This window comes from Nerophis ophidion, linkage group LG20, assembly GCF_033978795.1.
Source record: "Nerophis ophidion isolate RoL-2023_Sa linkage group LG20, RoL_Noph_v1.0, whole genome shotgun sequence".
Classification (NCBI taxonomy): domain Eukaryota; kingdom Metazoa; phylum Chordata; class Actinopteri; order Syngnathiformes; family Syngnathidae; genus Nerophis; species Nerophis ophidion.
In genome coordinates, this window is record NC_084630.1 from 46652944 (window position 1) to 46665488 (window position 12545).

Genomic DNA, 12545 nt, shown 5'->3' on the forward strand with positions numbered 1-12545 from the left:
ACCCTGCCTGTCCGCCCGATTGTAGCTGAGATAGGCGCCAGCGCCCCCCGTGACCCCGAAAGGGAATAAGCGGTAGAAAATGGATGGATGGAAGTCTTATCTTCTTTTTAATAACATTGTTATTCTGAAGCTAACCAATAATAAATAAAATGTCATGTCTGTTGATCATGTTTTTGTTTGGCCATGTGCTGTTTGTCCTTTGGACTCTTTAAGTTCCTGTTTTTTTTCCACTCCCTTGTCTGGTTTCCTTGGTTACTCATTTTGTCCACCTGTCTCTGGTGGACAAAATGCCTGCTCACCTGCTTCCCAAGCACTAATCAGAGGCAGTATTTAAGCTCGTCTTTGCCTGTCAGTCGCCCTGTGCTGACTTGTTTCATGCCTTGCCATAGTTTCGTGCTTCATGCCATGCCAAGTAAGTTTTGTTTGATTTATGTTCTTAGTCTGTTTATGCGTTAGCTTTGTTCCTTAGCCCAAGTTGTGCCTCCGCTGTGAGCGATTTTTGTTTGTATATTTTTTTAGTTAAAATGAAATCATGTTCTTCTCTCCTGGGAGATGCCATCTTGTTAAGAAAAGGCGTTAACAAAATAAAAGCATGTAAACAACATAAGCAAATGTGCGATGAAATAATTGTCGGCGTTAATAGATTGATGAGTTAACGCGTAATTAACGCATTAATTTGCCCATCCCTAATATATAGTTCATAGTTTCTGCATTTGTGCAAGTCTTATTTTTCTTTATTCAAGTTTGTTCTCCGCCATTGTGTGCGCCTTTTTTTTGTTCCTGTTTTTAGTTGAAGTGTTAAAATATAAAGACGTCTGTTACGACTGGTTGGCATAGTGATGCCAAATTGGTCCCTTCGTGGATGCGTCGGCATGAACACAGCAACGGTAAGTTTAAATGATTTATTACACTTAACAAAAAAAGACTGTGAACAAAAACACTGGAGCTAACAGACAAAAATAAACCAAGGGCACTAGCATGAAAGCTACGAATAGAAAATACAAAAACTATACTTGGCACGAAGCACACAAAAGAGTAAACAAAAAACATTCAGCATGAAAGCTGGAATATCGAGTGGCTTAGCATAAGAGCTAGCGAGAAAATACACACGGGTAGTAGACAGTCGTGAATGTTGCTCAAAGGCAAATTAGAGTCCCAGAAAGAATGACGAAAAGGGACGGGCTTAAATAGGTGAGTAATCAAAAAGTGACAGGTGTGCAGAAACCGTGATTAGTTGGTGGGATCAATGAGGAACCATGGTGACTGACTAAAACAGGAAGTAAGAGTGTAGAACAGTGATACAACAACTGGGAGTATAAAACATATGTGGTGATCCAAGTAGCGGATCGCAACAATGTCTCTACCTTCACGCCGTTTCCACTCCATTCGCTTTGCACCTCGGGAAAACAATCCACGCACCAAATTGCAGGATTAAGTTAACTGTAAAATGCACTTTTTAATGAAACAAAGTGACATTGACTGATTGCATGTTTAAAAAATTAAATATAATGTAATTCCTTTCATTCCTTTTCCGTACCGTTTATCCCTCATGGCCGGGTATCGATATTTCTTCGGACTTGCCTGAAAATCAACTAAATGTCAACGTTTGTATTTAAAACCTAACCTACCCCTGAGTGCGATCCCTTTAGCTATCAAGGCAGAGAGGAAAGGAAATGTCAACACAAGCAATCAATCAATGTTTATTTATATAGCCCTAAATCACGAGTGTCTCAAAGGGCTGCACAAGCCACGACGACAACCTCGGTTCAGATCACACATCAGGGCAAGGAAAAAACTCAACCCAGTGGGATGACAATGAGAAACCTTGGAGAGGACCGCAGATGTGGGTGAGTGTCCAGTCCATAGTGGATCTAACATAATAGTGAGAGTTCAGTCCATAGTGGATCTAAAATAATAGTGAGAGTCCAGTCCATAGTGGATCTAACATAATAGTGAGAGTCCAGTCCATAGTGGATCTAACATAATAGTGTGAGAGTCCAGTCCATAGTGGATCTAGCATAATAGTGAGAGTCCAGTCCATAATGGATCTTGCATAATAGTGAGAGTCCAGTCCGTAGTGGATTTAACATAATAGTGAGAGTCCAGTCCATAGTGGATCTAACATAATAGTGAGAGTCCAGTCCATAGTGGATCTAACATAATAGTGAGAGTCCAGTCCATAGTGGATCTAACATAATAGTGAGAGTCCAGTCTATAGTGGATCTAACATAATAGTGAGAGTCCAGTCCATAGTGGATCTAACATAATAGTGTGAGAGTCCAGTCCATAGTGGATCTAGCATAATAGTGAGAGTCCAGTCCATAATGGATCTTGCATAATAGTGACAGTCTAGTCCGTAGTGGATTTAACATTATAGTGTGAGAGTCTAGTCCATAGTGGATCTAGCATAATACTGAGAGTCCAATCCATAGTGGATCTAACATAATAGTGTGAGAGTCCAGTCCATAGTGGATCTAGCATAATATTGTAAGAGTCCAGTCCATAGTCGATCTAGCATAATATTGTGAGAGTCCAGTCCATAGTGGATCTAACATAATAGTGTGAGAGTCCAGTCCATAGTGGATCTAACATAATAGTGTGAGAGTCCAGTCCATAGTAGATCTAACATAATAGTGTGAGAGTCCAGTCCATAGTGGATCTAACATAATAGTGAGAGTCCAGTCCATAGTGGATCTAACATCATAGTGAGAGTCCAGTCCATAGTGGATCTAGCATAATAGTGAGAGTCCAGTCCATAGTGGATCTAACATAATAGTGTGAGAGTCCAGTCCATAGTGGATCTAACATAATAGTGTGAGAGTCCAGTCCATAGTAGATCTAACATAATAGTGTGAGAGTCCAGTCCATAGTGGATCTAACATAATAGTGAGAGTCCAGTCCATAGTGGATCGAACATAATAGTGAGAGTCCAGTCCATAGTGGATCTAGCATAATAGTGTGAGAGTCCAGTCCATAGTGGATCTAACATAATAGCGTGAGAGTCCAGTCCATAGTAGATCTAACATAATAGTGTGAGAGTCCAGTCCATAGTGGATCCAACATAATAGTGAGAGTCCAGTCCATAGTGGATCTAACATAATAGTGTGAGAGTCCAGTCCATAGTGGATCTAACATAATAGTAAGAGTCCAGTCCATAGTGGATCTAACATAATAGTGAGAGTCCAGTCCACAGTGGATCTAACATAATAGTGAGAGTCCAGTCCATAGTGGATCTAACATAATAGTGTGAGAGTCCAGTCCATAGTGGATCTAACATAATAGTGAGAGTCCAGTCCATAGTGGATCTAACATAATAGTGTGAGAGTCCAGTCCATAGTGGATCTAACATAATAGTGAGAGTCCAGTCCATAGTGGATCTAACATAATAGTGTGAGAGTCCAGTCCATAGTGGATCTAACATAATAGTGTGAGAGTCCAGTCCATAGTGGATCTAAGCATAATAGTGTGAGAGTCCAGTCCATAGTGGATCTAACATAATAGTGAGAGTCCAGTCCATAGTGGATCTAACATAATAGTGAGAGTCCAGTCCATAGTGGATCTAACATAATAGTGAGAGTCCAGTCCATAGTGGAGCTAACATAATAGTGTGAGAGTACAGTCCATAGTGGATCTAACATAATAGTGTGAGAGTCCAGTCCATAGTGGATCCAACATAATAGTGAGAGTCCAGTCCATAGTGGATCTAACATAATAGTGTGAGAGTCCAGTCCATAGTGGATCTAACATAATAGTAAGAGTCCAGTCCATAGTGGATCTAACATAATAGTGAGAGTCCAGTCCACAGTGGATCTAACATAATAGTGAGAGTCCAGTCCATAGTGGATCTAACATAATAGTGTGAGAGTCCAGTCCATAGTGGATCTAACATAATAGTGAGAGTCCAGTCCATAGTGGATCTAACATAATAGTGTGAGAGTCCAGTCCATAGTGGATCTAACATAATAGTGAGAGTCCAGTCCATAGTGGATCTAACATAATAGTGTGAGAGTCCAGTCCATAGTGGATCTAACATAATAGTGAGAGTCCAGTCCATAGTGGATCTAACATAACAGTGTGAGAGTCCAGTCCATAGTGGATCTAACATAATAGTGTGAGAGTCCAGTCCATAGTGGATCTAACATAATAGTGTGAGAGTCCAGTCCATAGTGGATCTAACATAATAGTGAGAGTCCAGTCCATAGTGGATCTAACATAATAGTGAGAGTCCAGTCCATAGTGGATCTAACATAATAGTGTGAGAGTCCAGTCCATAGTGGATCTAACATAATAGTGAGAGTCCAGTCCATAGTGGATCTAACATAATAGTGAGAGTCCAGTCCATAGTGGATCTAACATAATAGTGTGAGAGTCCAGTCCATAGTGGATCTAACATAATAGTGAGAGTCCAGTCCATAGTGGATCTAACATAATAGTGTGAGAGTCCAGTCCATAGTGGATCTAACATAATAGTGAGAGTCCAGTCCATAGTGGATCTAACATAACAGTGTGAGAGTACAGTCCATAGTGGATCTAACATAATAGTGTGAGAGTCCAGTCCATAGTGGATCTAACATAATAGTGTGAGAGTCCAGTCCATAGTGGATCTAACATAATAGTGAGAGTCCAGTCCATAGTGGATCTAACATAATAGTGAGAGTCCAGTCCATAGTGGGGCCAGCAGGAGACCATCCTGAGCGATGCATACACAGGCGAGCGGTCCACCCCAGAGAGGGGGCCTGAGCAGAAAAGAAAAGAATCGGCAGATCAACTGGTCTAAAAAGGGTGGTCTATTTAAAAGCTAGAGTATACAAATGAGTTTTAAGATGGGACTTAAAAGTAAACACAATTTCACATCTTAGCAATAACCTCTTAAAACGAAGGTGCACAAATAAGGAATGTTTAATACAGTGTAACAAAATAGTGCAAAGGCACTGCCGACAAAAGACTGGAAATAGCCTGTAATGGATGTTTTTTGTTTTTTTCTTTTTTGTTTAATTTCTCTAATGTGCTTATTGCCATTATGCTATTAGCATAATTAAATGTAGTTATAGTTCATGTGCAGTACTTGCTCAAACCCCACACCTGTTACTTTCAATCCTGTTACTGTGGCCCAGGAACCTTGTATGCGAATGATGAGCCGACACTTATTTTGAGTGCTTCAGTACGTATATTGGATTTACAGTTGCACTAAAAACCCACACACATACTTAAATGTGTGTGGGTTTTTAGTGCATGGGCTTAATACATAACCCAAAACCAGTGAAGTTGTCACGTTGTGTAAATGGTAAATAAAACCAGAATATGTTTATTTGCAAATCCTTTTCAACTTATATTCCTTTGAATAGACTGCAAAGAGAAGATATTTAACGTTCCAACTGAAAAAATGTGTTTTTTTTGCAAACATTAGCTCATTTGGAGCTAGCGCAAGTGGCAGTCCATAGTGGATCTAGCATAATATAGTGAGAGTCCAGTCTATAGTGGATCTAACATAATAGTGAGAGTCCAGTCCATAGTGGATATAGCATAATATTGGGACAGTCCAGTCCATAGTGGATCTAGCATAATATTGGGAAAGTCCAGTCTATAGTGGATCTAACATAATAGTGAGAGTCCAGTCCATTGTGGATCTAACATAATAGTGAGAGTCCAGTCCATAGTGGATCTAGCATAATATTGGGAAAGTCCAGTCCATAGTGGATCTAGCATAATATAGTGAGAGTCCAGTCTATAGTGGATCTAACATAATAGTAAGAGTCAAGTCCATAGTGGATATAGCATAATATTGGGAAAGTCCAGTCCATTGTGGATCTAGCATAATATAGTGAGAGTCCAGTCCATAGTGGATCTAACATAATAGTGAGAGTCCAGTCCATAGTGGATCTAGCATAATATTGGGAAAGTCCAGTCCATAGTGGATCTAGCATAATATAGTGAGAGTCTAGTCTATAGTGGATCTAACATAATAGTGAGAGTCCAGTCCATAGTGGATCTAGCATAATATTGGGAAAGTTCAGTCCATAGTGGATCTAGCATAATATAGTGAGAGTCCAGTCTATAGTGGATCTAACATAATAGTAAGAGTCCAGTCCATAGTGGATATAGCATAATATTGGGAAAGTCCAGTCCATTGTGGATCTAGCATAATATAGTGAGAGTCCAGTCCATAATGGATCTAACATAATAGTAAGAGTTCAGTCCATAATGGATCTAACATAATAGTGAGAGTCCAGTCCATAGTGGATCTAGCATAATATTGGGAAAGTCCAGTCCATAGTGGATCTAGCATAATATTTGGAAAGTCCAGTCTATAGTGGATCTAACATAATAGTGAGAGTCCAGTCCATAGTGGATCTAACATAATAGTAAGAGTCCAGTCCATAGTGGATCTAACATAATAGTGAGAGTCCAGTCCATAGTGGATCTAGCATACTATTGGGAAAGTCCAGTCCATAGTGGATCTAGCATAATATTGGGAAAGTCCAGTCCATTGTGGATCTAACATAATAGTGAGAGTCCAGTCCATAGTGGATCTAGCATAATATTGGGAAAGTCCAGTCCATAGTGGATCTAGCATAATATAGTGAGAGTCCAGTCTATAGTGGATCTAACATAATAGTAAGAGTCCAGTCCATTGTGGATCTAGCATAATATAGTGAGAGTCCAGTCCATAATGGATCTAACATAATAGTAAGAGTTCAGTCCATAATGGATCTAACATAATAGTGAGAGTCCAGTCCATAGTGGATCTAGCATAATATTGGGAAAGTCCAGTCCATAGTGGATCTAGCATAATATTTGGAAAGTCCAGTCTATAGTGGATCTAACATAATAGTGAGAGTCCAGTCCATAGTGGATCTAACATAATAGTAAGAGTCCAGTCCATAGTGGATCTAACATAATAGTGAGAGTCCAGTCCATAGTGGATCTAGCATACTATTGGGAAAGTCCAGTCCATAGTGGATCTAGCATAATATTGGGAAAGTCCAGTCCATTGTGGATCTAACATAATAGTGAGAGTCCAGTCCATAGTGGATCTAGCATAATATTGGGAAAGTCCAGTCCATAGTGGATCTAGCATAATATAGTGAGAGTCCAGTCTATAGTGGATCTAACATAATAGTGAGAGTCCAGTCCATAGTGGATATAGCATAATATTGGGACAGTCCAGTCCATAGTGGATCTAGCATAATATTGGGAAAGTCCAGTCTATAGTGGATCTAACATAATAGTGAGAGTCCAGTCCATTGTGGATCTAACATAATAGTGAGAGTCCAGTCCATAGTGGATCTAGCATAATATTGGGAAAGTCCAGTCCATAGTGGATCTAGCATAATATAGTGAGAGTCCAGTCTATAGTGGATCTAACATAATAGTAAGAGTCAAGTCCATAGTGGATATAGCATAATATTGGGAAAGTCCAGTCCATTGTGGATCTAGCATAATATAGTGAGAGTCCAGTCCATAGTGGATCTAACATAATAGTGAGAGTCCAGTCCATAGTGGATCTAGCATAATATTGGGAAAGTCCAGTCCATAGTGGATCTAGCATAATATAGTGAGAGTCTAGTCTATAGTGGATCTAACATAATAGTGAGAGTCCAGTCCATAGTGGATCTAGCATAATATTGGGAAAGTTCAGTCCATAGTGGATCTAGCATAATATAGTGAGAGTCCAGTCTATAGTGGATCTAACATAATAGTAAGAGTCCAGTCCATAGTGGATATAGCATAATATTGGGAAAGTCCAGTCCATTGTGGATCTAGCATAATATAGTGAGAGTCCAGTCCATAATGGATCTAACATAATAGTAAGAGTTCAGTCCATAATGGATCTAACATAATAGTGAGAGTCCAGTCCATAGTGGATCTAGCATAATATTGGGAAAGTCCAGTCCATAGTGGATCTAGCATAATATTTGGAAAGTCCAGTCTATAGTGGATCTAACATAATAGTGAGAGTCCAGTCCATAGTGGATCTAGCATAATATTGGGAAAGTCCAGTCCATTGTGGATCTAGCATAATATAGTGAGAGTCCAGTCCATAGTGGATCTAACATAATAGTAAGAGTCCAGTCCATAGTGGATCTAACATAATAGTGAGAGTCCAGTCCATAGTGGATCTAGCATACTATTGGGAAAGTCCAGTCCATAGTGGATCTAGCATAATATTGGGAAAGTCCAGTCCATTGTGGATCTAACATAATAGTGAGAGTCCAGTCCATAGTGGATCTAGCATAATATTGGGAAAGTCCAGTCCATAGTGGATCTAGCATAATATAGTGAGAGTCCAGTCTATAGTGGATCTAACATAATAGTAAGAGTCCAGTCCATAGTGGATATAGCATAATATTGGGAAAGTCCAGTCCATAGTGGATCTAGCATAATATTGGGAAAGTCCAGTCTATAGTGGATCTAACATAATAGTGAGAGTCCAGTCCATAGTGGATCTAGCATAATATTGGGAAAGTCCAGTCCATAGTGGATCTAACATAATAGTGAGAGTCCAGTCCATTGTGGATCTAACATAATAGTGAGAGTCCAGTCCATAGTGGATCCATTATAATATTGGGAAAGTCCAGTCCATAGTGAGAGTCCAGACTATAGTCCAGACTATAGTGGATCCAACATAATAGTAAGAGTCCAGTCCATTGTTGATCTAACACACATTTAAGTGTGTTTGTGTGTGTGTGTGGGGGGGGGGGGCATGGGCTTAATACATAACCCAAAACCAGTGAAGTTGTCACGTTGTGTAAATGGTAAATAAAACCAGAATATGATGATTTGCAAATCCTTTTCAACTTATATTCCTTTGAATAAACTGCAAAGAGAAGATATTTAACGTTCGAACTGAAAAAATTAGGTTTTTTTTGCAAACATTAGCTCATTTGGAGCCAACACAAGTGGCAAAAAAGACTGAGAAAGTTGAGGAATGCTCATCAAACACTTATTTGGAACATCCCGCAGGTGAACAGGTGGGTGCCATGATTGGGTATAAAAGCAGCTTCCATGACATTTTTAGTCCTTCACAAACAAGGATGGGTCGAGGGTCACCACTTTGTCAACAAAATGCGTGAGCAAATTGTCCAACAGTTTAAAAACAACCTTTCTCAACAATCTATTGCGAGGAATTTAGGGATTTCACCATCTACGCTCCGTAGTATCAAAAGTTTCAGAAAACCTGGAGAATGCCCGTGACCTTGGATCCCTCTGGCGGTACTGATCAGTTTGTAAAGGATATCACCACATGGGTGAAGGAGGATGTGGTTCTTTGGACCACCAATCATGGAAATGCCAGTCTCTTCCATGGGTACAACAGTGCTTTATTGGCAGGATTGTGCAAAAGTCTTTTTGGGCTTTTCAGCAATTGTCTTGGGTCTCAATCGAGCACATGAATGCTTTCTCTCCAGAGTGTCGTTTGTCCTGCTCTCGCTCTCGTTCGTGCTCGTAACTTTACTAACCGCCATCAACCACTCTCTCCTCTGCTGCCTTTAACAGAGCGACAGGTGATCAGATATACGCTCACAGGTGGGTCATCTACGCACACGTCGCTGATCAGGAAGCCAATCCTGGCACACCCCGCTTTGCTGCAGGTCAGCAGGCCACGCCCCCGCCCCACTCCCTACAGAGGAATTATAGTGTGGGGTTGTTTTCTCCGGAGTTGGGCTTGGGCCCCTTAGTTCCAGTGAAAAGAACTTTGAATGCTCCAGGATACTAAAAACATTTTAGACAATTCCATGGAATGGCACTTCAAGTTCACATGTGACTAAAAAAAGGTGGCCAAATACTTTTGGAAATGTAGTGTACAAACCCCGTTTCCATATGAGTTGGGAAATTGTGTTAGATGTAAATATAAACGGAATACAATGATTTGCAAATCCTTTTCAACCCATATTCAGTTGAATATGCTACAAAGACAACATATTTGATGTTCAAACTAATAACAATTTTTTTTTTTGCAAATAATAATTAACTTAGAATTTCATGGCTGCAACACGTGCCAAAGTAGTTGGGAAAGGCCATGTTCACAACTGTGTTACATCACCTTTTCTTTAAACATCACTCAATAAACGTTTGGGAACTGAGGAAACTAATTGTTGAAGCTTTGAAAGTTGAATTATTTCCCATTCTTGTTTTATGTAGAGCTTCAGTCCTTCAACAGTCCGGGGTCTCCGCTGTCATATTTTACGCTTCATAATGCACCACACATTTTCCATGGGAGACAGGTCTGGACTGCAGGCGGGCCAGGAAAGTACCCGCACTCTTTTTTTCACGAAGCCACGCTGTTGTAACACGTGGCTTGGCATTGTTTTGGTGAAATAAGCAGGGGCGTCCATGATAACGTTGCTTGGATGACAACATATGTTGCTCCAAAACCTGTATGGACCTTTCAGCATTAATAGTGCCTTCACAGATGTGTAAATTACCCATGCCTTGGGCACTAATACACTCCCATACCATCACACATGCTGCCTTTTGAACTTTGCACCTATAACAATCCGGATGGTTATTTTCCCTCTTTGTTCCGAGGACACCACGTCCACAGTTTCCAAATATAATTTGAAATGTGAACTCGTCAGACCACAGAACACTTTTCCACTTTACATCAGTCCATCTTAGATGAGTTCAGGCCCAGCGAAGCCGGCGGCGTTTCTGGGTGTTGTTGATAAATGGGCTTTGCTTTGCAGGGTAGTTTTAACTTGCACTTACAGATGTAGCGACCAACTGTAGCTACTGACAGTGGTTTTATGAAGTGTTCCTGAGCCCATGTGGTGATATCCTTTACACACTGATGTCGGTTGTTAATGCAGTACCGCCTGAGGGATCAAAAGTCCGTAATATCATCGCTTACGTGCAGTGATTTCTACCAGATTCTCTGAACCTTTTGATGATTTTATGGACCGTGGATGGTAAAATCCCTAAATTCCTTGCAATAGCTCGTTGAGAAATGTTGTTCTAAAACTGTTCGACAATTAACTTAGAAAGTGGTGACCCTCACCCCATCCTTGTTTGTGAATTACTTAGCATTTCATGGAAGCTGCTTTTATAGCCAATCATGGCACCCACCTGTTCCCAATTAGCCTGCACACCTGTGGGATGTTCCAAATAAGTGTTTGATGAGCATTCCTCAACTTTATCAGTATTTATTGCCACCTTTTCCGACTTTTTGTCACGTTTTGCTGGCATCAAATTATAAAGTTAATGATTATTTACAAAAAAAAAAAAAAAATGTTTATCAGTTTGAACATCAAATATGTTGTTTTTGTAGCATATTCAACTGAATATGGCTTGAAAAGGATTTGTAAATCATTGTATTCTGTTTATATTTACATCTAACACAATTTCCCAACTCATATGGAAACGGGGTTTCTATGTTAATGTGTGTGTGTGTGTGTGTGTGTGTGTTGTGTTGTGTGTGTGTGTGTGTGTGTGTGTGTGTGTGTGTGTGTCTGTGTGTGTGTGTGTGTGTGTTTGTGTGAGAGGTAGGTCAACTCGACTTAGTCACGTGAAAAGGAGCTGGCCTGCTGAAAAAGTGTGGTCACCCATGTAGTCCAGTATAATTCGCGCTGACATTGTTCCAAATTATTATCGGTATCAGCCCATACTCAAATTTCCGATAACGTTACTTTATCGGAAGTGAACAAGTCGTATCGGGACACCCTTTATGACGATTGTCACTTTTTTTTTGATCAGACAAACACTCACAGCTGGGTCATCTACGCACCTGTCACTGGTATCGAAGCCGGTCCTGGCACACCCCACTTCGCTGCAGGTCCACAGGCCACACCCCCACCCACAGAGGAATTATGGTGTGGGGTTGTTTTTTTCTGGAGTTGGTCTTGGTGAAAGGAACTTTCATGTTGGACAATTCCATGGGATGGCACTTCGAGTTCATATCTGAGTAAAGGCAGGTGGGCAAATACTTTTGGAAATGTAGTTTGTGTGCATTTACTTGATGTCTGATTGCATGGTAACAAGAAACAATGAAGGTAAAATGAGGTATGGGGGGAAAAAAAGCATATTTCCGTGCAGAAGTACAGTAGTTGTGCAGTCACTTCTGGCGGGGCAAAAAGTTGCTGATGACAATTAGAGCGAGACTTTTTCTATATTTCACATTTTTGGACTGCCGTGCAGATTTAGACCATAGGCAGCGGAACCCCCTCGGGCGTCCAGGATCGGGAATGTGTCTCACTTGCTGGGTAATTGCATGCCGATTGTACGGTTGTGTGTTTTTTGGAGGATGGAGCCGTTCTTAATGAAGCCTGAGCCCCGTGCCTCCGAGCATCCGCCCGCACTCCAGCGCGTCCTTATTTAGCTTCCCCTAGCCGCCGGAGACCCAGATCTTTATAGCCGACTTCTACAACTTCATTATTGTGACGGCCTTGCCCAGGCTGACAGACCATTGATTTTCTTTTTCGCACCGGACGACCTGTAATTTGTTCTTTGATCAGTGTTTCCTTGAAGCAATAATGGAAATGCATCATAAAGCCCTTTTAAACAATTCCAGTAAAGTTTCTCAACAATCGTAAAAGAAGTTCTCCGCTGTT